This window comes from Schistocerca gregaria, chromosome 1 (assembly GCF_023897955.1).
Source record: "Schistocerca gregaria isolate iqSchGreg1 chromosome 1, iqSchGreg1.2, whole genome shotgun sequence".
Taxonomy (NCBI): domain Eukaryota; kingdom Metazoa; phylum Arthropoda; class Insecta; order Orthoptera; family Acrididae; genus Schistocerca; species Schistocerca gregaria.
In genome coordinates this window covers 857,951,626-857,974,413 of record NC_064920.1, presented here as the reverse complement: position 1 = coordinate 857,974,413, position 22,788 = coordinate 857,951,626, and the positions used below count along the sequence as shown (strand labels likewise).

General features: G+C 41.2%; 1 protein-coding gene across 1 annotated transcript in view; it reads left to right on the top strand.

The window, feature by feature from the left end:
* Positions 1-2,480: 2,480 nt before the first annotated feature.
* Positions 2,481-22,788, top strand: part of LOC126272758 (uncharacterized) — a 138,287-nt gene continuing 117,979 nt past the window's right edge. The window contains exon 1 of the mRNA XM_049975878.1: positions 2,481-2,632. The gene's annotated coding sequence lies outside the window, so the exon portion shown is untranslated. The remainder of the gene's footprint in view (positions 2,633-22,788) is intronic.

The window sequence follows — 22,788 nt, the reverse complement described above, 5'->3', positions numbered from 1 at the left end:
TTCTAGCCAGGAGAGCCAGAGACAGCTGTCATGTGTTTGTGTGTGTGTGTGTGTGTGTATGTGTGTGCAGGGATGTCGGCAAGGGGGGGGGGGCAATTGGGGCTATAGAACCCCCCCCCCTCCAATGGTTATCATATTACACTGGATAAAATGGCTTCAGAAATCAGCAAATATGTTATTCCAACAGATTCAATAATTTTTTTTACAATTATGCAGCAATATAGGTTGCAATGTATTTCAAATGCATTTAACAAAAGAATAAGACTGGTAAATAGCTTACTATCTAAACCAATAAAAATCATTTAACTTAAAATGGGCTTCTTATTATTTATTAATACATATTTTTACCCTGAACTCCAAACCAGTTACGAAAAACTACTTTATGCAACACCAAAATTTTACCAAATTGTTGGTGGTGGACCCAAACTTTCCTTTTTGTAAGTGATATTCCATTCCATCAAAACTCCCACTCCTCCCTCCCCCCCCCCCTTGTCCGACTTCTAGAATCACCCTTGTGTTGTGTGTGTGTGTGTGTGTGTGTGTGTGTGTGTGTGTGTGTGTGTGTGTATGCACTTTGGTACTTTTTGAAGAATGCGCTGGCTGAAAACTGATGTCAACATTCTTCTCATCGTGGCAGCCTGCTGCTCATGTGTGAGTAGCATTCTAATCGCTTCACAGTACAGCCTCCTGAGGTCTGTTGTAAGCAATCTAGTGCACTCCAAAAGGAACAATGATGTACATAATTACAATACCAGAAGAAAAAAAGATATTCTTTACGCCACATAAAATGCTGCAAGCAGAAGTTTTGATCACTTACCCGGTGATATAAAATATCTGACAGACAGCAAAATAAAATGTGAAACAAAACTGAAAACGTTTATCTTTGACAACTCCTCCTATTTCACAGAAGACTATCTATTATTGTATGGTATAAATGATGATGACTAGGAATTAATGACTAATACCTGTCTTTAGACAAAAAACTAATACATGATCAGCATATAGGCATATTTTTAAAAAAATGTTTATATAAAATGACTTGTTCCATACCATTAAAATTTATCATGCAGTTGATACTCGAAACATGAAACTAACCATTGGTGTATTACAATGCGTGGTTAAGACTTCTATTCTTTGAAAATCTCAAAATGAAATTCAGAAGTAAAATGAAGCTGATGATTAAAGTAGACGTACATTCCATTTGTGATGTGTTTGGTTATTCTTACTGATGTGTATTCCCAGAAAAGAAGCAAACAGGGTATTGTTGGAAAGGTAGGCCAATATGTTACACAGATTAGGCTATCATTACTAAAAAATGACTTACACACATGTTAGAGCGTAATATCCAATTCACGAGGTCTAAGCGTTTGAGACCATTCCCTTAATCACATTTATAGTATAGCACATTGCTAGAAAATGTTTAAAACATTACATCTTTTTATACGCTGTAAATTTATGTTATTGGACACACACTGAGCGATGCATCCGAAGTAAGATTGCAAAGTGAGAATATGTGTAAAATACAGTGAAACTAATGCACTGACAATCCAATAATCTGTTCTGCATAGAAGTAGACATCTATGCAGTTATGTTTCTTTGACATTTCAATAATCGTTCACAAGACACGAATGCATGCCTTGAATAGTCTCTCAATGAACACATTTCGTTTATAGGCAGCAAAGAGGACGTAAGTAGGTTTCTTTGCAACAGTGAATATGTAAAACAATGTGAATACGAGATGAAAGCTGAAAATGTAACGAACAAGAACCAGTGACAGTAAGCAAACAAGCACAGATTTCTTAGTTCCAGCTTCATTTGCTATCGATATAAGTACAGTAAAATCGAATTTAAATGGATTATGAAAGCATGCCTTTCACAACAATTCCTTCTTTTCTTGTCATTCGAACTAGATCAGCTGGAAACAAGTTACAATGAAGAGGCCACATGTGTCTATTACTAGAGTAAATACACAGTTGAGAAGAGAAAATCGCTGAAATTGGCTTCCTATCAATGTTATTGACGTAAAGACTGTAATTTTTAGTATTTAAGACAGTTTTTGCGTGCACTCTACAAAAATAATGATCAAGAAGCAATCGTAAACAGTAATCTGCTAATGTTTGAGGCTATTTGAAGTGACGGCAGGCCCATCCACTCTGACTTCAAACCACCGTAAAACACAACTCTATAGTGCCATCCCCCTTCTAATTTTTACTTCTATTCACTTTTCACCACTCTACTGCTGTAACCTGCACATTAAACATTGTAACAAATTCGATTATTTTAACGTTAATGCCCGGCCATATGATTTTAGTTGACTGCATATATTGAAAACCGTGGAAGTACGAAAATTTTGTTGCGTGCTGTGTGAAATTTCACGGTGACACTATAGAATGCCATGAGTTGTTGCGTTACTTTCGTTGCTTGTGTCAATCCAGCATTATCCTGCAGTACCCAATGGACGACCCAGCCAGACTTTCTTGATAATTGTCTGTCATCTCCGTGGTCGTTTGCAACATCCTATGATATGTGTATATCTTTGTAATTGCATTCCTCAACTTTGGTAGAAGCGGTTAAAACGATTTGAATTGTTATTGGTGACAGTGTATTTGTAATGTTGTTGGCTGAACTCGAAGTGAGTTTTTAGATCTTTTCCAAACAATAATTTGTTTATTCTTTATGTAATATTGGTATGCATATGCGATTAGCAAAGTGCGTAACACATCAAGACGCGAAACAAGTTATATTTCAATTTAAAATACCCAAAGGCTACCTGGTAGAAAGTGTTGAAATTTTTTAGTTTATGTTGAACCAATCTACTGAAGTTTTCCACTTATTTTCCACATGAGTGCCCTTTATGTTAGTTTCCAGGCGGCCCTGTTTTATGTCGCGCGATGTGTTACTTCTTAGTAAATAACTTAAAAGTCAATCAAAAGCTATGGTGCACAGAGCCATAATTCCCGAAACTTTTAGGCAATAAATGGTAACCAAAACCACAAAGTTTTTAGAGAGTGTGTTAACGATTTGGAGGAATTTATTCGAAATACACAATTATGAACACAATTACTCCATACAATTTAATATATGCTTTTCACTCGCAGTGCCGCATTAAATATCACTCAGAACCGCGTTGTATTTGATAGTGTCGGAAATTTTCATCATCTCATGGACCGATGAGGATCTACGGCATTCAGAACATATTTCATATAAGGAAACGATCCAGGCTCAAGTAACTGTTCGGTTCATTCCTTATTTATTTATTGTTCTGTGGGACCAAATTAGGAAGCCTCTATGGTCATGGAACGAGTCAATACATGAAATTATAATACCATAGTAGAAACAAATAAAATGAAATATATGTAACATATTCAGGCGACAATTCTTAAGTTTAAATATAGTACATCAACAATGTAACACTGGAATTTGCTTATTTTTTCAGCTCTTCCAGGAGCTCCTCTACAGAAAGGAGTGAGCCATGAGGAAACTCTTCAGTTTAGACTTAAGTGTTTGGGCTACTGCTAAGATTTTTGAGTTCTTGTGGTAGCTTATTTAAAATGGATGCAGCAGAATACTGCACTCCTTTCTGCACAAGAGTCAAGGAAGTGCATTCCACATGCAGATTTGATTTCTGCCTAGTATTAACTGAGTGAAAGCTGCTAACTCTTGGGAATAAGCTAATATTGCTAACAACAAACGACATTAAAGAAAATATATACTGTGAGGGCAATGTCAGAATTCCCAGACTATTGAATAGGGGTCGACAAGAGGTTCTCGAACTTACACCATACATAGCTTGAACAGCCCGTTTTTGAGCCAAAAATACCTTTTTTGAATCAGAAGAATTATTCTAAAAATACCATATGACATAAGTGTATGAAAATAGGCAAAATAGACTATGATTTGTGTTGAACTGTCACTTACTTCAGATACTGTTCTAATGGTAAATAAAGCAGCATTTAGTTTCTGAACAAGATCCTGAACATGGTCTTTCCACAACAGCTTACTATCTATCCGAATGCTTAGGACCTTGAACTGTTCCGTCTCGCTTATAATATGCCCCTTCTGTCTGATCAAAATATTGGTTCTTGTTGAATTGTGAGTTAGAAACTGTAAAAACTGAGTCTTACTGTGATTTAGCATCGAATTATTTTCCACAAGCCATGAACTAATTTCATGAACCACATTATTTGATACTGTTTCAATATTACACACAAGATCCTTCACTACCAAGCAGGTGTCATCAGCAAGCAGAAATAATTTTGAATCACCTGTAATACTAGATGGCATATCATTTATATAAATAAGAAACAGCAGTGGTCCCAGCACCAACCCTTGGGGAACGCCCCACTTAACAGTGCCCCATTGGGACTGAACATCACTACCACTCACAATATTGCGGAGAATTACCTTCTGCTTTCTGTTCTTAAAGTAAGAGGCTGGCATAGAAATAGTTCTATAATTGTCAACATTATCCCTGTATCCCTTTTTATAAAGTGGCCTCACTACCGAGTACTTTAATCTGTGAGGAAACCGACCCTTCCTAAAGGAAAAGTTACAGATATGGCTAAGTACTGGGATAACATACATAGAACAATACTTCAGTATTCTTCTATATACCCCGTCATATCCATGAGAGTTCTTGGTCTTTAGTGATTTAGTTATTAACTCAGTCTCTGTCTTGTCAGTACATGGAGGAGCATTTCAGGTAACAGTCTCGGAACACTTTTTTATACGAGCGGCAAATTATTCCCAGTTGGGACTAGGTTTCTATTTAATTCACCTGCTATATTCAGAAAGTGATTATTAAATACTGTACATATATGCGGCTTACCAGTAACACAGACATTCCCACTATGGACTGATTCTATATCCTAAACCTGTCTCTGCACATCAGCCACTTCCTTTACGACTGACCATATGGTTTTAATTTTATCCTGAGACTTAGCTATTCGATCTGCATACCACATACTTTTTGCCTCCCTAATAACTTTTTTAAGCACATTACAATACTGTTTGTAATAGGCTGAGGCATTTAGATTGTGACTATTTCTAATGTTTTGACATAACTACCACTTTGTTCTACATGATATTCTTATCCCTGTAGTCAGCCCCCCAGGCTGCCTGTTTGTGCTAGTACCCTGTTTTGAACGTTCTAAGAGAACGAGAACAGTCTTGAGGAAAGCATTATATTTATCGTCTACTGTATCAGCACTATGAACATTTTGCCGCTCTTGTTCCTTGATAAGGGTTACAAAGGTCTCTACAGCAACTGGATCAGCTTTCCTAAAAAGTTGATAACTATATTTAACATGTGTTGCAGCACAAAAATCTTTTAGAGTTAAAATTTGTGCATCATTATCTGAAAGACCATTCACCTTTTTGCTAACAGAATGCCCATCTAGTAATGAGGAATGAACAAAAGTGTTGTCTATGGTTGTTCTACTGTTCCCTTGCACTGTCGTTGGAAAGAATACAGCTTGCATAAGATTATATGAATTAAGGAGGTCTACCAGCATCCTTTTCCTTGCACAATCACTTATACAATTAATATTGAAGTCACCACATATAACTAATTCTTTGTATTTCCTATAAAGTGAACTAAGAACCTCCTCCAGCTTTAGCAAAAATGTTGTGAAATCGGAGTCTGGGGACCTATAAATAACAGCAGTTAGAAGTTTAGCTCCACTAAATTTATTCACACCTGCTCAACATTCAAACACCTTTTCAGTGCAGTAATCTATCTAATTGTGTAAACGGTTGTCTAATGCACATGAGGCTAGAAAATATATGTGACATAATTTTAATACTTGTTACTAATTTTGTGATAGAGTTTTGCAACTGTCTTTTGATCTGCCCTATAATATTATTCTGTACGGTCTTTGAAGTGTTGCAAGGCAAATTAACTTTCAGATTATTTCAGCAACAAAATTGGTGATTCTGCACATATAAAAAACAACTGAACTTAAACATTTGAGATTAGTGATTTCCAATCCGTATTTTGATCAATATATTTAGTTGCAGAAACTGTGGACATCCACTTTTACCTATTTATCTTCCTGCAATTGCATTCTGCTTTAAATGGAACTGTGTATTGTCTGTTTAAAATGAACTGTTTGTAGAAGACCAGTAAATTAGTTTAATTAAAATTTTAGTGCCCTATCTTGGTATATCTGTTGTGGACTAGAATGCTGCCTTCATTACCAGAGGAAATTCTGTGTTTTATTGTTGCAGTATCTGAGTTAAATGAATGGAAACTATGAAGTTCACTACTCATTGTATTGTTGAGACATTGATCATTAGACAATCACATAATCAAGATTAGGAATTTACTGCTTAGCTTTTGAATGGTGTCCCTCAGAGCAGTCATATAGGCGACACTTTACTAGATTGTACTGACTCAACAGCCTAGTAGGAATTCAGTGTATAACAAGATTACTTTAGTGGTGGAACTCTTGATGAAAATGCCCACAAACAAGTAGATGTATCTAACATGACTCTTTGCTTGCTGTTGATGGAATATAAGTTAAATTGGTTGTTCTACAAAGGGCAGTGTATAGTGGTATGACACAGATCACTGAAATTGCAACTTGCTGAAACTTTCTCTTAAATATTGCATTGTATGATGGCGATTTTATTGCAGCTTTTCCAACAGAAAATCTGTAATCCAAATTGTGACTTACTCTTGTCTTATTTTTGAAGATGCTACAGCAATATTTAATGCACGGTTTTTTAAAAACTTTAGTGATTGTTGTTATAAAGAAAACTGAATCATTTTTAGACCATAGCCCAAAAGCAGTTACTGAATTTTGCATCCATAAATGATTCAGTACAGTGAAAATGGAAATTGCCAAGAGTGAAATAGAACTTTCCAGCTTTGAACAGTGACTGTTTCAACAAGGTAACTATTCATCAGTACTAAATGAGCTTTGGTGAATTTGATTTCATAAGACTGCAGGCATTTAACTATTAAATTTTGCCCCCTGTGATGTCTTTGTTCTGGGGGAGGGGGGGGGGGGGGGTTATAACTTACACTGGCAACAGTTAAACTACTTGAAAATGTTAGACAACACTGGGAAGATAATTGTTTTCAATGGGATTGTAAATACGCCTGTGGTAATTGCTGTTGTTCAGAAATGTTTTTTTGATGTAACCACTCTGCATTTTATGTGCTCTCGACTTTGGTTATCATAAGTTAACTTATTTTACTGGTCAAACAGCAAAAGCTGGTAAACTACTTTTAATGTATCACTTGCTGGTCCAGTTCTCCCTGGCATCTTATTTAATTTAGCCACATTCCATTACCACAATTTTACTCTTTCTTCGTGTACATCATTTAACTTCTATCCAAGACACTGTCCTTTCCATCCAACTGTTCTTCAATGTTCATAGTTCTGTCTTACATAATTGCAATATCATAGGCACACCTTAAAGTTTTTATTTCTTCTCACCGAACATTAATCCCCTTCCCAAATATATCCTTGGTTTCCTTTACTGTGCTCAATTTACATACTGAATAACATCGGGTATAGGTTAAATTACGTCTCATTCCATTCCCAATCACTGCTTCCCTTTTACATCCCTTGACTTTGGGTAACTGTTGTCTGACTTCTGTACAGATTGTAAATAACATTTTTCCCTTTATTTTATCATTGCTATATTCATAATTTCGATGAGTGAGTGTATTCCAGTTTACATTGTCAAAACCTTTCTTACATATACATATGGTATATAGATAGTTTTATCTTTTTTTTTGACCAATCTAAGATTTATCATAAGGTCACTATTGCCCTTTCTGTTCCCACTTTTCTATGGTATTCTGATTGATATTCCCTTAGGCTGGCTTCTACTGATTTTTTCATTCTTCTGTAAATAATTTGTGCCTATATTTTGCAGCTATGCATCGTTAAACTGATAGTTTTGGATATGTTCAATTGTCTGCACCTACCTTATTTGGAACTGTAGTTGTAATTGTTACATTGTTCTTGAGGTCTTAGGGTAGTTTATCAGTTTAATATACAGGGTGTTTAAAAAATGACCGGTATATTTGAAACGGCAATAAAAACTAAACGAGCAGCGATAGAAATACACTGTTTGTTGCAATATGCTTGGGACAACAGTACATTTTCAGGCGGACAAACTTTCGAAATTACAGTAGTTACAATTTTCAACAACAGATGGCGCTGCAAGTGATGTGAAAGATATAGAAGACAACGCAGTCTGTGGGTGCGCCATTCTGTACGTTGTCTTTCTGCTGTAAGGGTGTGCTGTTCACAACGTGCAAGTGTGCTGCGGACAACATGGTTTATTCCTTAGGACAGAGGATTTTTCTGGTGTTGGAATTCCACCGCCTAGAACACAGTGTTGTTGCAACAAGATGAAGTTTTCAGCGGAGGTTTAATGTATCCAAAGGACCGAAAAGCGATACAATAAAGGATCTGTTTGAAAAATTTCAACGGACTGGGAACGTGACGGATGAACGTGCTGGATAGGTAGGGCGACCGCGTACGGCAACCACAGAGGGCAACGCACAGCTAGTGCAGCAGGTGATCCAACAGCAGCCTCAGGTTTCCGTTTGCCATGTTGCAGCTGCGGTCCAAATGACGCCAACGTCCACGTATCATCTCATGCGCCAGAGTTTAAACCTCTATCCATACAAAATTCAAACGCGGCAACCCCTCAGTGCCGCTACCATTGCTGCGCGAGACACATTCGCTAACGATATAGTGCACAGGATCGATGACGGCGATATGCATGTGGGCAGCATTTGGTTTACTGACGGAGCTTATTTTTACCTGGACGGCTTCGTCAATAAACAGAACTGGCGCATATGGGGAACCGAAAAGCCCCATGTTGCAGTCCCATCATCCCTGCATCCTCAAAAAGTACTGGTCTGGGCCGCCATTTCTTCCAAAGGAATCAGTGGCCCATTTTTCTTTACTGCATCACGCTATCTGGACATTCTTCTGAATTTGTGGTGGTACAAACTGCCTTAGACGACACTGCGAACACCTCGTGGTTTATGCAAGATGGTGCCCGGCCACATCGCACGGCCGACGTCTTTAATTTCCTGAATGAATATTTCGATGATCGTGTGATTACTTTGGGCTATCCGAAACATACAGGAGGTGGCGTGGATTGGCCTCCCTATTCGCCAGACATGAACCCCTGTGACTTCTTTCTGTGGGACACTTGAAAGACCAGGTGTACCGCCAGAATCCAGAAACAATTGAACAGCTGAAGCAGTACATCTCATCTGCATGTGAAGCCATTCCGCCAGACACGTTGTCAAAGGTTTCGGGTAATTTCATTCAGAGACTACACCATATTATTGCTACGCTTGGTGGATATGTGGAAAATATCGTACTATAGAGTTTCCCAGACCGCAGCGCCATCTGTTGTTGACAATTGTAACTACTGCAATTTCAAAAGTTTGTCTGCCTGAAAATGTACTGTTTTCCCAAGCATATTGCAACAAACGGTGTATTTCTATCGCTGCTCGTTTAGTTTGTATTGCCATTTCAAATATACCGGTCATTTTTGAAACACCCTGTATCTTGAACACCATATCTAATAGTTCTGTCATTACTGGCTTTCCTAGGAATCACATTAATTCTGATGGAACACCTTCTGTTCAAGGATCTTGTTTTGATTTGGGTCTTCCAATGCTCTGTCAAATTGTTCTCTGATAGTCCCATGTCCATCTATATATCCCACCCCATTTTTTTCCCAGCATTCTTTTCTTTGAAATGGTAATTAAATCGACACCCTAGCTGCAGTCAGGCGTTGTTATACATCATTAGGGACATGTTGAAAATGTGTGCCCCAACCGGGACTTGAAACTGGGATCTCCTGCTTAATGACAGACGTTCTATCCATCTGAGCCACCGAGGGCACAGAGGATAGTGTGCCTGCAGGAACTTATCCCTTGCACGATCCCTGTAAGACCCATATTCCCAACATGTCCACACCACTACATTCGTAGTGCGTCTAATAGATGTTTGCCCATCACACTCGTTACTTGTGACAGATTAATCTACCAAGACCCGTATAAGTTGGGGCATAGCGCGTGCATTCGCACGAGAAGGTCAATGACTGGGTAGCCATATTTTAACTATGTATGAAGGTAGTATCTGTTCCCGAAAGAACGGATACCATTGATGACCATGCAGCTTCTCTAGAATGACATGATAATTAAATCGACACCCTACCTGCGAACAGGCGTTGTTATACATCATTGGGGACATGTTGAAAATGTGTGCCCTGACTGGGACTCGGATTCGGGATCTCCTGTGCCCTCAGTGGCTTAGATGGATAGTGGGTTTGCCAAGTAAGCAGGAGATCCCAGGTTTGAGTCCTTGTCAGGACACACATTTTCAACATGTCCCCAGTGAGGTATAACAATGCCTGTTTGCAGCTAGGGTGTTGATTTAATTATCATTTCATTCTAGAGAAGCTGCACGGTCATCAGTGGTATCTGTTCTTTCTGGAACAGATACTACCTTCATATATAGTTAAAATATGGCTACCCAGCCATTGATATTCTCATGTGAACGCACATGTTATGCCCCAATTCATATGGGACTTGGTAGATTAATCTGCCACGAGTAATGAGTGTGATGGTTAAACATCTATTAGACACACTACGAATGTTGTGGTGTGGACATGTTGGGAATGTGGGTCTCATGGGGAGTGTGCAAGGGATAAGTCCCTGCAGGCGCACTATCCTCTGTGCCCTCAGTCACTCAGATGGATCAAGCGTCTCCGTGTAAGCAGGAGATCCCGGGTTCGAGTCCTGGTTGGGGCACACATTTTCAACATGTCCCCAATGATGTATAACAACGCCTGTTTGCAGCTAGGGTGTCGATTTAATTATAATTTCACTGTAGAGAAGCTACACTGTCGTCAGTGGTATCCGTTCTTTCGGGAACAGATACTACCTTCATTCTGTTCTTTGCTTGTTACTTGCGTGCAAGCATTATACAGCTGCTTCTTTTTTCCTAAATGTTAGTTGAATTTTCCTGCAGATTGAATCTGTCTTTCCTCTATTATACATACGTCTAAGGCCTTATATTTGCCCTATAGCCATTCCTGCTTAGACATTTTGCACTTTGTCAGTTTCATTTGTTAGACATTTATATTCCATTTCACCTGTGTCATTCACTACAGTATTAGACTTCCTAATTTTTTACAATTAAATTAAATTAAATACCTCCAGTTTCATAAAAGGATATCTGCTAAGTGGTCTCTTTTTATGTATTTCATCCTTTACTGTATTCACTACTGCTCAAAACTACCCATTCGTCTAATATTGTATTCATTTCTCTTTTTTCAGTTAATTTTTGTCTTATGTGTACTCTGAAAACCCTCAACAGACCCTTATTCCTTCAGTTTATCGAAGCATTAAATAACAGATTAGTGTTAGGTATTCTCCGCGTCTTTTCTACACCATTTGACTATGTGAATTGTAGTTTTCTCATAGGTAAATTGAAGTTTCATGGGATTGATAGTATAGTCAACCAATGAATGTTAATTTTTGGTCATCAGTCTACTGACTGTTTTGATGCGGCCCGCCACGAATTCCTTTCCTGTGCTAACCTCTTCATCTCAGAGTAGCACTTGCAACCTATGTCCTCAATTATTTGCTTGACGTATTCCAATCTCTGTCTTCCTCTACAGTTTTTGCCCTCTACAGCTCCCTCTAGTACCATGGAAGTCATTCCCTCATGTCTTAGCAGATGTCCTATCGTCCTGTCGCTGCTCCTTATCAGTGTTTTCCACATATTCTTTTCCTCTCCGATTCTGCGTAGAACCTCCTCATTCCTTACCTTATCAGTCCACCTAATTTTCAACATTCGTCTATAGCACCACATCTCAAATGCTTCGATTCTCTTCTGTTCCGGTTTTCCCACAGTCCATGTTTCACTACCATACAATGCTGTACTCCAGACATACATCCTCAGAAATTTCTTCCTCAAATTAAGTCCGGTATTTGATATTAGTAGACTTCTCTTGGCCAGAAATACCTTTTTTGCCATAGCGAGTCTGCTCTTGATGTCCTTGCTCTGTCCGTCATTGGTTATTTTACTGCCTAGGTAGCAGAATTCCTTAACTTCATTGACTTCGTGACCATCAATCCTGATGTTAAGTTTCTCGCTGTTCTCATTTCTACTACTTCTCATTACTTTCGTCTTTCTCCGATTTACTCTCAAACCATACTGTGTACTCACTAGACTGTTCATTCTGTTCAGCAGATTATTTAATTCTTCTTCACTTTCACTCAGTATAGCAATGTCATCAGCGAATCGTATCATTGATATCCTTTCACCTTGTATTTTAATTCCATGCCTGAACCTTTCTTTTATTTCCGTCATTGCTTCCTCGATGTACAGATTGAAGAGTAGGGGCGAAAGGCTACAGCCTTGTCTTACACCCTTCTTAATACGAGCACTTCATTCTTGATCGTCCACTCTTATTATTCCCTCTTGGTTGTTGTACATATTGTATATGACCCGTCTCTCCCTGTAGCTTACCCCAACTTTTTTCAGAATCTCTAAGAACTTGCACCATTTTATATTGTCGAACGCTTTTTCCAGGGCAACAAATCCTATGAACGTGTCTTGATTTTTCTTTAGCCTTGCTTCCATTATTATCCGTAACGTCAGAATTGCCTCTCTTGTGCCTTTACTTTTCCTAAAGCCAAACTGATCGTCACCTAGCGCATTCTCAATTTTCTTTTCCATTCTTCTGTATTTTATTCTTGTAAGCAGCTTCAATGCATGAGCTGTTAAGCTGATTGTGCGATAATTCTCGCACTTGTCAGCTCTTGCCGTCTTCGGAATTGTGTGGATGATGCTTTTCCGAAAGTCAGATGGTATGTCGCCAGACTCATATATTCTACACACCAATGTGAATAGTCATTTTGTTGCCACTTCCCCTAATGATGAATGTTATATCCAACCAAAAGAATACAGAAAGTTTCGCTTAGTAGTCCAGCCAATGTAATTTGTGTTCTTAATTATGACTCGGGAGAAATCACATATTTGGTTCCCCAATATGTAATCTTAGGCCAACTGTCATTCTGCATACATGTAAACAACTGTCCACCTAATGTACAAAAACCAGAATTAGATCCTTTTTGCAGATGGACCTAGTATTGTAATCAGTCCAAGCTTTCTACAGAAACAGAAGAAATGGTAAACAGAGTTTCTAAAAGTATCATTGACTGGTTTTCAATGAATGGTCTCGCCCTCAATTTTAAAAAGGAACGACATACTCAGTTCTGCACATCGAGGGGTGCTATACTGTTGATAAGTGTAAGACATGATGAGTAAATAGTAGTGTGAACTTCAAAAGTATTAGGTTTAGATATTGATGAGAATTTAAACTGAAAAAGCACATTTTAGAACTCTTAAAACAATACAATCCAGCCACAATCACAGTTAACTCATTGCAAATCTTGGGGAGGGACAAATCAGTAAGTTGACATGTTGTTGTTATTGTTGTAGTTGTAGTAGTCTTCAGCCCAAAAACTGGTTTCACCCAGCTCTCCATGCTATTCTATCCTGTCCAAGCCTCCAAATAACTACTGCAGCTTATTTACTTCTTAAACTGGTTACTGTTTTTATGTCTTAGACTCCCTCTATAATTTTTGTTCCCCACACTTCCCTCCAATACTAAATTGGTGATCCAACGATGTCTGCCGGCCGGGCTGGCCAAGCGGGTCTAGGTGCTACAGTCTGGAACCGCGCGACCGCTATGGTCGTACGTTCGAATCCTGCCTCGGGCATGGATGTGTGTGATGTCCGTAGGTTAGTTAGGTTTAAATAGTTCTAAGTTCTAGGGGACTAATGACCTCAGAAGTTAAGTCCCATAGTGCTCAGAGCCATTTGAACCACGATGTCTCAGAATGTGTCATATCAATTGATCCCTTCTTCTATTTAGGGTGTGCGACAAATTTCTCTCATCTCCAGTTTTATTCAGTACCTCCTCATTAGTTATGTCTCCTACACACCTAATCTCCAGCATTCTTCTGTAGCCGCGAATTTCAAAAGCTTTTACTCTATTCTTGTCTAAACAGTATATCATCCATGTTTCACTTCCTTACATGGCTACACTCTGTTCAGACGAGACTTCCTAACACTTAAACGTAAACATGATGTTAACAAAATTCTCTTATCCAGGCACACTTTCCTGACCGTTTCCAGTCCGCTTCAGTCATCATCTGTTACTGTGCTGCCTAAATAGCACAATTCATCTACTACTTCAAGTTTCTCGTTTTCCTGTCTAATTCCTTCAGCATCACATGATTTAATCCTACTACATTCCACTATTCTTGTTTTGCTTTTGTTGTTGTTCATCTTATGTTCTCATTTCAAAATGTTGGCTGTTCAACTGTTCTTCGAAGTCCTTTACTGTCTCTGAGAGCAAAGCTCGAGGTTTTTATTTCTTCTCCCTGAATTTTGTATATTTTAATTTACCGATGCCTTATTGAATAATGTTCTGGGGTAGCACACATCTTTAAGAAAATAAGTCCTCTTTGCTCAAAAACTTGCTGTTAGAATAATATCTAGTGCTCACCCATGATTATCCTGTAGACATCAGTTTAAGGAGTGGGACATTTTGTGACTACAGATCAGTTTGTTCTAAATATTCCCCTACAGTTCAAAAAGAGCAGCCTGTTTTAATTTGTTTCAAGTCATCAATTACAAAGAAGGTACCAAAAGCTTAACAGTTGTAAATATGTGTGTGTGGATGAGAGCCATTAACACATTAAACATGGAAATGACAAACGTGACAGTAATCAAATCAGTTGCATGCATTAGAATTAGCATACATTTGTATTTATTTGAACATGAGTAAACAGTCATAAATACATTTAAGGGTAGGTGAACTAACAAACTTAATTTAAAATTGTTTTTACCCTAAAGTGAGCTATGACCACAGGTTGAGGGTCCACTGGTGTGTTCCCACTACCATATGGTTAAATAATGGTGGTGTCCTCTTGTGTGAAACTTTCTGGAGGTAAAATACTCCCCCATTCATATCTCTGGAAGGGAACTACTGAGGGCGATGTCATCAGAAAAAAATAAAATTGGCATTCTCTGAGTCAGATCCCAACACCAGGCCACAAACTGTTTAAGGACTTCCAGTTACAGTGGTGTACATGATTACAACCACTAGAGGGAAATAGACATTCATTACTCCACATCAAGGTTGTCGTTAGCACGAAAAGTTGTGCACAATGCTGCAACAAAAATTTTTGATTACTTACCAGTGATATAAAATTTCTGATGGACAGCAAAGTAAAATTTGAAAACAAACTGAGAAAGCATTTCCTTGGCAACTCTTCCTATTCCATAGAAGAATTTGTATTATTGTAGTTTGTAAAAGATGGATGGTAGGAATTACTTGCTCACATATGTATATTGTTTTTCTTCCATTATTTTAAAAAAAAAGTAACTTAGAATTGTTCAGAACGTAACAGTACATGTAAATGTAAAATGACTCATTCCACATCATTACAAATTATTGTGCAAAATGAGTCAGGGAACATGAAACTACCTACCTACTTACCCCATCACCTTAATTTTGCTATCATTTTGTAGTTTCTTCAGTTTATTTAACAGTTTATAACCAATAAATTATGGCTAGAATCTCCATCTGCACCTGGAAATGACTCACTTGCACACCTGGTTTCGAAATCTTCCCTGCCATTATGTAGCCAGTCTGAAAGTTGACAGTGTTGCCTGGTCTTTACTAGCTACACAACCTTCTTACCTGAGTCTTGAACCAAGTGTTAATAATGATTAAATTATGCTCTAGGTAAAATTCCTACTACTCCGCTTTCTCTTTCATTCCTTTCTCACGTGCGCAAGCACGAGTCTCTAAGAAAGAAAAGTTCAATGCTTTACAGTATGACCTCAATCGTTCCCTTCTCCGCCCACGCCAGGGGAGGAACGGTGGTCTAAATTACCTGGTGAGACGTATTCTCCTTGATTTCTGGTTTGCAGCTGAACAAATGGGGACTCATTTCTGACCACAAAATCTCAGTTTTTTGTGGAAAATTTAGAGGACAAGTTTGGAGAAGTTGAGGGCATGTCTAAAATGAGGTCTGGAGCAGTCCTCATACAGACAGCATCCCCAGCACAGTCAGGGGCATTGCTTGCTTGTGACAAGCTCGGTGATGTTGCAGTCTCCATTACGCATCATAAGAGCCTCAATATGATTGAGGGACTTATTTTTCATTGTGACCCATTGTTGCAGTCTGACGATGGGCTCCGTGCAAATCTGGAATGCCGCGGTGTCCACTTTGTACGACATGTCTTCAGGGCACCTAAAGATAGTAGGGTTGCCACCAGCGCCTTCGCTTTGGCTTTCGAGGGAGACACCCTGCCCGAGAAGGTCAGGTGATGATATATTGATGTGATGTTAAGCCTTACGTCCCTCCTCCCATGCACTGCTTTAAGTGCTAGAGGTTTGGACATATGTCATCGAGATGTGATGCCAACCCTACCTGTCGGGATTGTGGACGTGGCTCCCACCCCAACGTCCCGCGTTCGCTGCCCCCTGTTTGTGTCAACTGCGGACAGGAACATTCATCTTGCTCGTCAGACTGTGCGGTTTGTCAAAAAGAACGGAAGATTATGGAGTATAAGACCTTGGACTGGCTCACTTACACAGAGGCTAAACGCAAGTACGACCGACTTCACCCTGTGCGCATTTCATTGACGTTTGCTGCAGCAGCTTCGACGTCACCTTGCTTGGCAGTGAGCCCCCAAGCTCGGCTGCTTTTTGTGGCCCCTCCAGCCTGGCCATCTATTCCTGCCCCCCTGGCAGTTGGGGAAACACCCTCTTCCATTGTTCCCCTGTTGTCAACATCAGGAGTAACAACCCCTCCTCCTCCTTTGAGGATTTCAGTCCCCACCTCTGAGCCGGAGAAGTGCCCGCCTCGTCCGGCTCCCCTCGCGCGGAAGTGATCGCTTGGTGCCCTCCCTTCCATGGTTACTGCCCCTCGAGATGTCAGCCAGTGGCTGGAAAAGCCACCACCTGAGGGCCGTAGGGTTCCAGGTCTTCCTCGGTCCATGAGACTGGGTCGGAAAAGCCCACCCAGTTTGATAAACCAAAGGACAAACTGGATCCTACCAAAAAGAAGAAAAAGCAAAAAGAGGACGACATAGAGACAGAAAAGGAGTTCACCACTGCACCTGAAGGTGAAGTGGAGCATCTAGTGTCCACTCAGGAGCTAAATGTTGCTCGACCCGCAGCTCCTATGGAAGTTGATCAGCCTACTTCGCAGTCGGTGGGGGCAAGTGCTTCTAAGGCGTGTCCTACCCCCTCCCCCGAAGGTTCTTTCATGTCTTCACAGTCGGATACCATTATCCTTCAATGGAATTGCCGTGGTTTTTTCCACCGCCTTGCTGAGTTGAAACAGCGTGTGTCGCTTTCTGGCTACTTGTCTGGCCCTACAGGAAACCTGGTTTCCTGTTGGGCGGACCCTCTCCTTCTGTGGCTACCAGGGTTACTATAAGAACCATGTAGTGTACAACAGGGAGTCTGGCGGTGTCTGTGTTTATGTTCTTGCCACTTTTCCTAGTGCCCCAGTGCCACTTCACACGGCTCTCGAGACTGTTTCTGTTATAATCTGGGCAGGAATGGAGCTTACCATCTGTTCCCTCCACCTTCCCCCGGATGAGGTTGTGCCTCTTGCTGACCTAGCTGCCTTGTTCACCCAGCTCCCCCTGCCATTCCTCCTTTTGGGGGACTTTAATGCCCACTACCCTTTATGGGGTGGGGCCCAGATCTTGTGCCAGAGTAGGAACGTTGAGGCACTCTTGGCACAGCAGGAGATTTGCCTCCTTAACACTGATGCTCCCACATATTTTAGCTTGACTCATGGTACATATTCGGCCATTGACCTCTCTCTTAGTAGCCCAGGTCTTCTTCCATACCTCAGTTGAAGGGTCCACGATGACCTCTGTGGTAGTGACCATTTTCCTATCCTGGTTTCTCTTCTTCAATCCCAACCCCCTGACTAGCTGCCACAATGGTATCTTTGTGGAGCCGATTGGGCAGCCTACACCTGAGCTACTATGGCCATTGCTCCGCTTCCTGATGACATTGATTTGGCAGTGGACGAGGTCACTATGGCCATTATTTCTGCTGCCGAGATAACTGTCCCCTGTTCTGCAAGTACCCTTAGGCGTACGTCAGTTCCTTGGTGGACACCAGAGATTGCAGAAGCAATCCAGGATTGCCGGCGAGCCGGTGTCATTCTTCCCTAGAGAATCTGGTTGCCTTTAAACGGCTGCGGGCCCAGGCTCGGCGGTTAATCCGGCAGAGCAAACAGGACTGCTGGGAACGATATGTTGCCTCCATAGGTTCTCACACCTCCCCATCTCAGGTGTGGTCACGGGTTCGGCGCATTTTTGGCTTTCACCCTCACGCGTCTGTCCCTTGCCTTTCTCTTCTGGGCACACTGTGTACTGACCCAGTTGCCATCGCCGAACATCTGGCAGAGTACTTCGCTAATATTTCCGTGACAGCAGGCTACAGTGCAGAATTCTGCCCCATTAAAGAGCAGGCTGAGTGTATGCAGTTGTTTCACACGCACTGTTGGGAACAATACAACGCCCCGTTTAGTGAATGGGGAGTTCCAAAGTGCCGTTACAGCTTGCCCCGATACCTCTCTAGGTCCAGACCGAATTCACAACCAGTTTCTTCATCATCTCTCAGTTGCACTGTAATGGTGAATTACTCGCCCTGTTTAACCGCATCTGGACGGAGGGCATTTTCCCAACTCGTTGGTAGGATAGCGTTACCATCCCAGTGCTGAAACCGCTGGTGGTTGATAGCTATCGCCCTATCAGCCTTACTAACCCTATGTGCAAACTCCTGGAATGGATGGTGAGTCGGCTGCACATGTGGATCCTTGAAGCCCTGGGCCGGGGGGCTTCCGTCAAGGCCACTCAGCAATCGGCCGATCGACAATTTAGTCTCGCTAGAGTCGACTATTCGTACAGCTTTTACTCGGTGAGAACATCTAGTTGCTGTTTTCTTTGATCTTTGGAAGGCGTACGATACCACCGGGTGCCATCATATCCATGCTACGCTGCACAAATGGTGCTTATTGGGTTCACTTCCGATTTTTATACGGAATTTCCTCTCCCATCACTCCTTTCTGGTTAGAGTTGGCACTTATTTTAGCTCTGCTCATACTCAGGAGAATAGTGTCCAGCAGGGCTCGGTTTTCAGTGTCCCTCTCTTTTTGGTGGCGATTAATGGTCTTGCGGCTGCCGTGGGCTCATCGGTCTGTTGCTCTCTATATGCCGATGACTTTTGTCTTTATTACAGTCCCTAAGCATCAGTGTCGCTGAACAGCAGCTCCAGGGAGCTATCAGTAAGGCACGTTTTTGGACATCCAACCATGGTTTTCAGTTCTCAGCCTCCAAGACCCGACTGATGCATTTCTGTCGTCGATCGGTTCACCTCCATACGGAGCTCTACCTTGCCAATGAACTCCATCCTATTGAGGAGACGTATCACTTTCTTGGCATGCTGTTTGACGCTCAGCTCACGTAGTCACCTCATCTTCGTGAGCTTAAACAATGGTGCTGGCGGCACCTCAACATCCTTCGCTGCCTCAGCCATACCGTTGGCTGCACAAACAACCCTCCTACAGCTCTATAAGGCCTTAGTCCAGTCCCGTCTTGACTACGGGAGCGTGGTGTACGACTCGGCAGCAACTTCAACGTTGCAGATCCTCGACCCGATTCTCCATTGTGGCGTCAGACTGTTGACAGCTGCCTTCCGCACTAGTCTGGTGACTAGCCTTCTTGTAGAAGCTGGAATCCCTCCCCTGCGATTCTGCCGACAACAGTTGCTTGCGTCATACATCGCCCGCATCCATGTCTCGCCCGACCACCCAAACTACAGGCTCCTTTTTCCATCTTCTGCACTCCCCTCCCCACAACGGCAGCCTAGGTTGGGTCTCCCGATCGCGGTCTGCGTTTGTTCCCTTCTCTTGTCACTAGAGTCCTTTCCCTTTCCTCCATCCTTCCGGCCCTCTTCTTCTTCCTTTCCTTGGTCCCTCCCTCACTTGTGGCTTTGCTTGGATTTGTCCTGCGACTCCAAATTCTCCATTCCACCTGCCAATCTTCATCAACAATTCTTGGATCTTCTTGCCTCGTTTCGCGATGCAATTTAATCTAGACTGATGGTTCTGTGGTCAATGGATGCACTGGGTTTGCTTTCATCCACGGCGACTATGTTGAGCAACATTCCCTACCTTGTGGGAGCAGTATTTTCACTGTGGAGCTGGTTGCTCTTTATCGTGCCCTCGCTCACTTTTCCTCCTGCCCTTGGGAGTCATTTGTCATATGCAGTGACTCCCTGAGTGGATTGCAACCACTCGACCATTTTTTTTCTCGGGACCCTTCGGTGCACGGTATTCAAAATGCTGTTTTTGCTCTCGCCGAATGTGGTCGTTCAGCGATGTTTGTGTGGACCCCAGCCCACATCGGCATTCCAGGAAACGTACGTGTCGATTGGTTGGCCAAGCAGGCCACCCCTGGAGCTTGGTTTCGTGGAAAGAGACCTCTGGTCAGCCCTACATCGCAAGGTTCGTGATGTCTGGAGCTCTGAATGGCCTATCTTGAACACGCCAAATAAGCTCCGCATGGTCAAGTCGTCCACGGCTGTATGGAACTCATCCTTGAGGGGCACGCGTAGGAACTCAGTTATTCTCTGCCGTCTCCGAATTGGACATATGCGGTTGACCCACAGCTATCTCCTTCGTCGTGAAAACCCGCCCAAGTGCAGGGCTGACAGTGGTCCATCTTCTGATGAACTGCCCCCTTTTAGCCTCCTTGCGGCAGCCCTTTAATTTACCAGCTGCACTTACTTTAATTCTAGGTGACTATGCCTCTATAGCTGACTCAGTTTTACATTTTATCCGTGCAGCTGGGTTTTATCACTCACTCTAGTGTGGGCGCTCTCACATGATTTCTCAGGCTACAAGCACTTAATTGTGACGTGGATACCAAAATAGTGTCTTTTATGGTAACAAGTTGTGTTGGTACCTCTATCAACATTTTCCAGCTGGAGGTTCTTCATTTGTGTTTGCGTGGTTGACCTTCTACCTGATCCATTAACCACTGTAGTCTATTTTACTCTAATCAACTATTTGCTCTGCTCCTTTTAAGTGTCCCCTATTTTGTGTTACTGCGGTGTTCATTTTAGCTCTGTACACCTTGGTGTTCCTTCCCTCTGGGTGCAGAGGTTATGCTTTTACTGTATAGGCCTTTTACAAGTATGTCTGTTTGGAACAGGGAATGATGACCTTGATGTTTAGCCCCCATCAAACCCCAAAACCAACCAATCCTTTCTCACAGTCAATGTTTTACTACTTTCCCATCTCACTACTTTCCCATCTCTTTCTTTTCCTACTTTTTGATGCAAATCTCCTATCATAGTTAAATTTTTGTATCATGGAACTATATGAATAATTTCTATTATTTCATCACACATTCTTTCAGTCTCTTCATCAGCACAGTTAGTCGGCATATAAACTTGAACCACTATTGTGGTGTATGTTGGCTTTGTTTCTGTGTTGGCTATGATAATGCATTCACTATGCTTTTAATCGTAGCTCACCTGCATTCCTATTTTTTTGATTCATTTTTGGACCTGCTTGTGCATTACTGCTTTTTTTGGTACTCAGCTGTACAGAAATCCTGTTCTTCTGTTCTTCCTGGCACGGCACTTAATTAATTTCCACAATAAATAACTTCATCCTATGGTTTGTATTCGAATTCTCTAACCTGTAAAGCTCCATGCTCTTGGGAAAAATAACAGCTTAGTTTTCCCTTGCCAACTATTCCCTGTACCATCACAGCAAGGACATTTGTGTAATTTTACAAGACCAGATACGTCAGTCATGCGGACTGTTGCGTCCCCCTCCCCCTCATGCAACCCGTGAAATGGCTGTTGCCCCATTTAAGTAATACACATTAGACTTGCCTTTCCACAGGTACTCCTCTATTGTGGTTGTGCCTATGGTATGGCAATCTGTATTGGTGAAGTAAGCAATCCTCCCCATTTGGCAAGGTCGGCAGTATCATAGTTACATAACACAAAAAAATAACACAATCAAAATAAAAACTTGCTCCACCTACTTGCACTCAAATAACTAGCCCCTTCCCCGCCCTAAATAAACCTGTCCAACACATTTCCATACACCCATGAAATTAAAATTAAATGCAGTTCATTAATTTTTTGACAACCACCACAGGTACCACTGTCTACCAGCTAGTTCAGAGCTCACTTCAGTACAACGTTCACTAATGATGATCTCGTGATGAAATCATATATAAAAATAGGTCAAATAAACTATATTTTGGTTCACCAGTCTCAATTTTTTGGTATCACATTCCACACCATATGAACATCCATAGGTTCTTCTTTGCCTCATGAAATTGTTATTGGTATGTGACAGGGTTCCTCATTTTCTTTACTTCTCAAAACAGTGACACTTAACTGCAACTGCCAAAATAGCATATTCTTGCAGAAAACTTACTGTACATGGCACATTGCCTGTCACGTGGTTCAATTGACTGTATTTAATTAAAATGAATCTCTATTACAGTTTGAAGATATTACATCTCCTCCACTTCACCTCCCCCAAAAAAGTGTAGGCAGAGTCTCTCCGATAGCAGTCATTCTGTCGTATATTTGTGGCTCTCTTGCCTTCACAGCTTACAAACTTACATTTCACCCCCCTATTAAAGTGTAGTC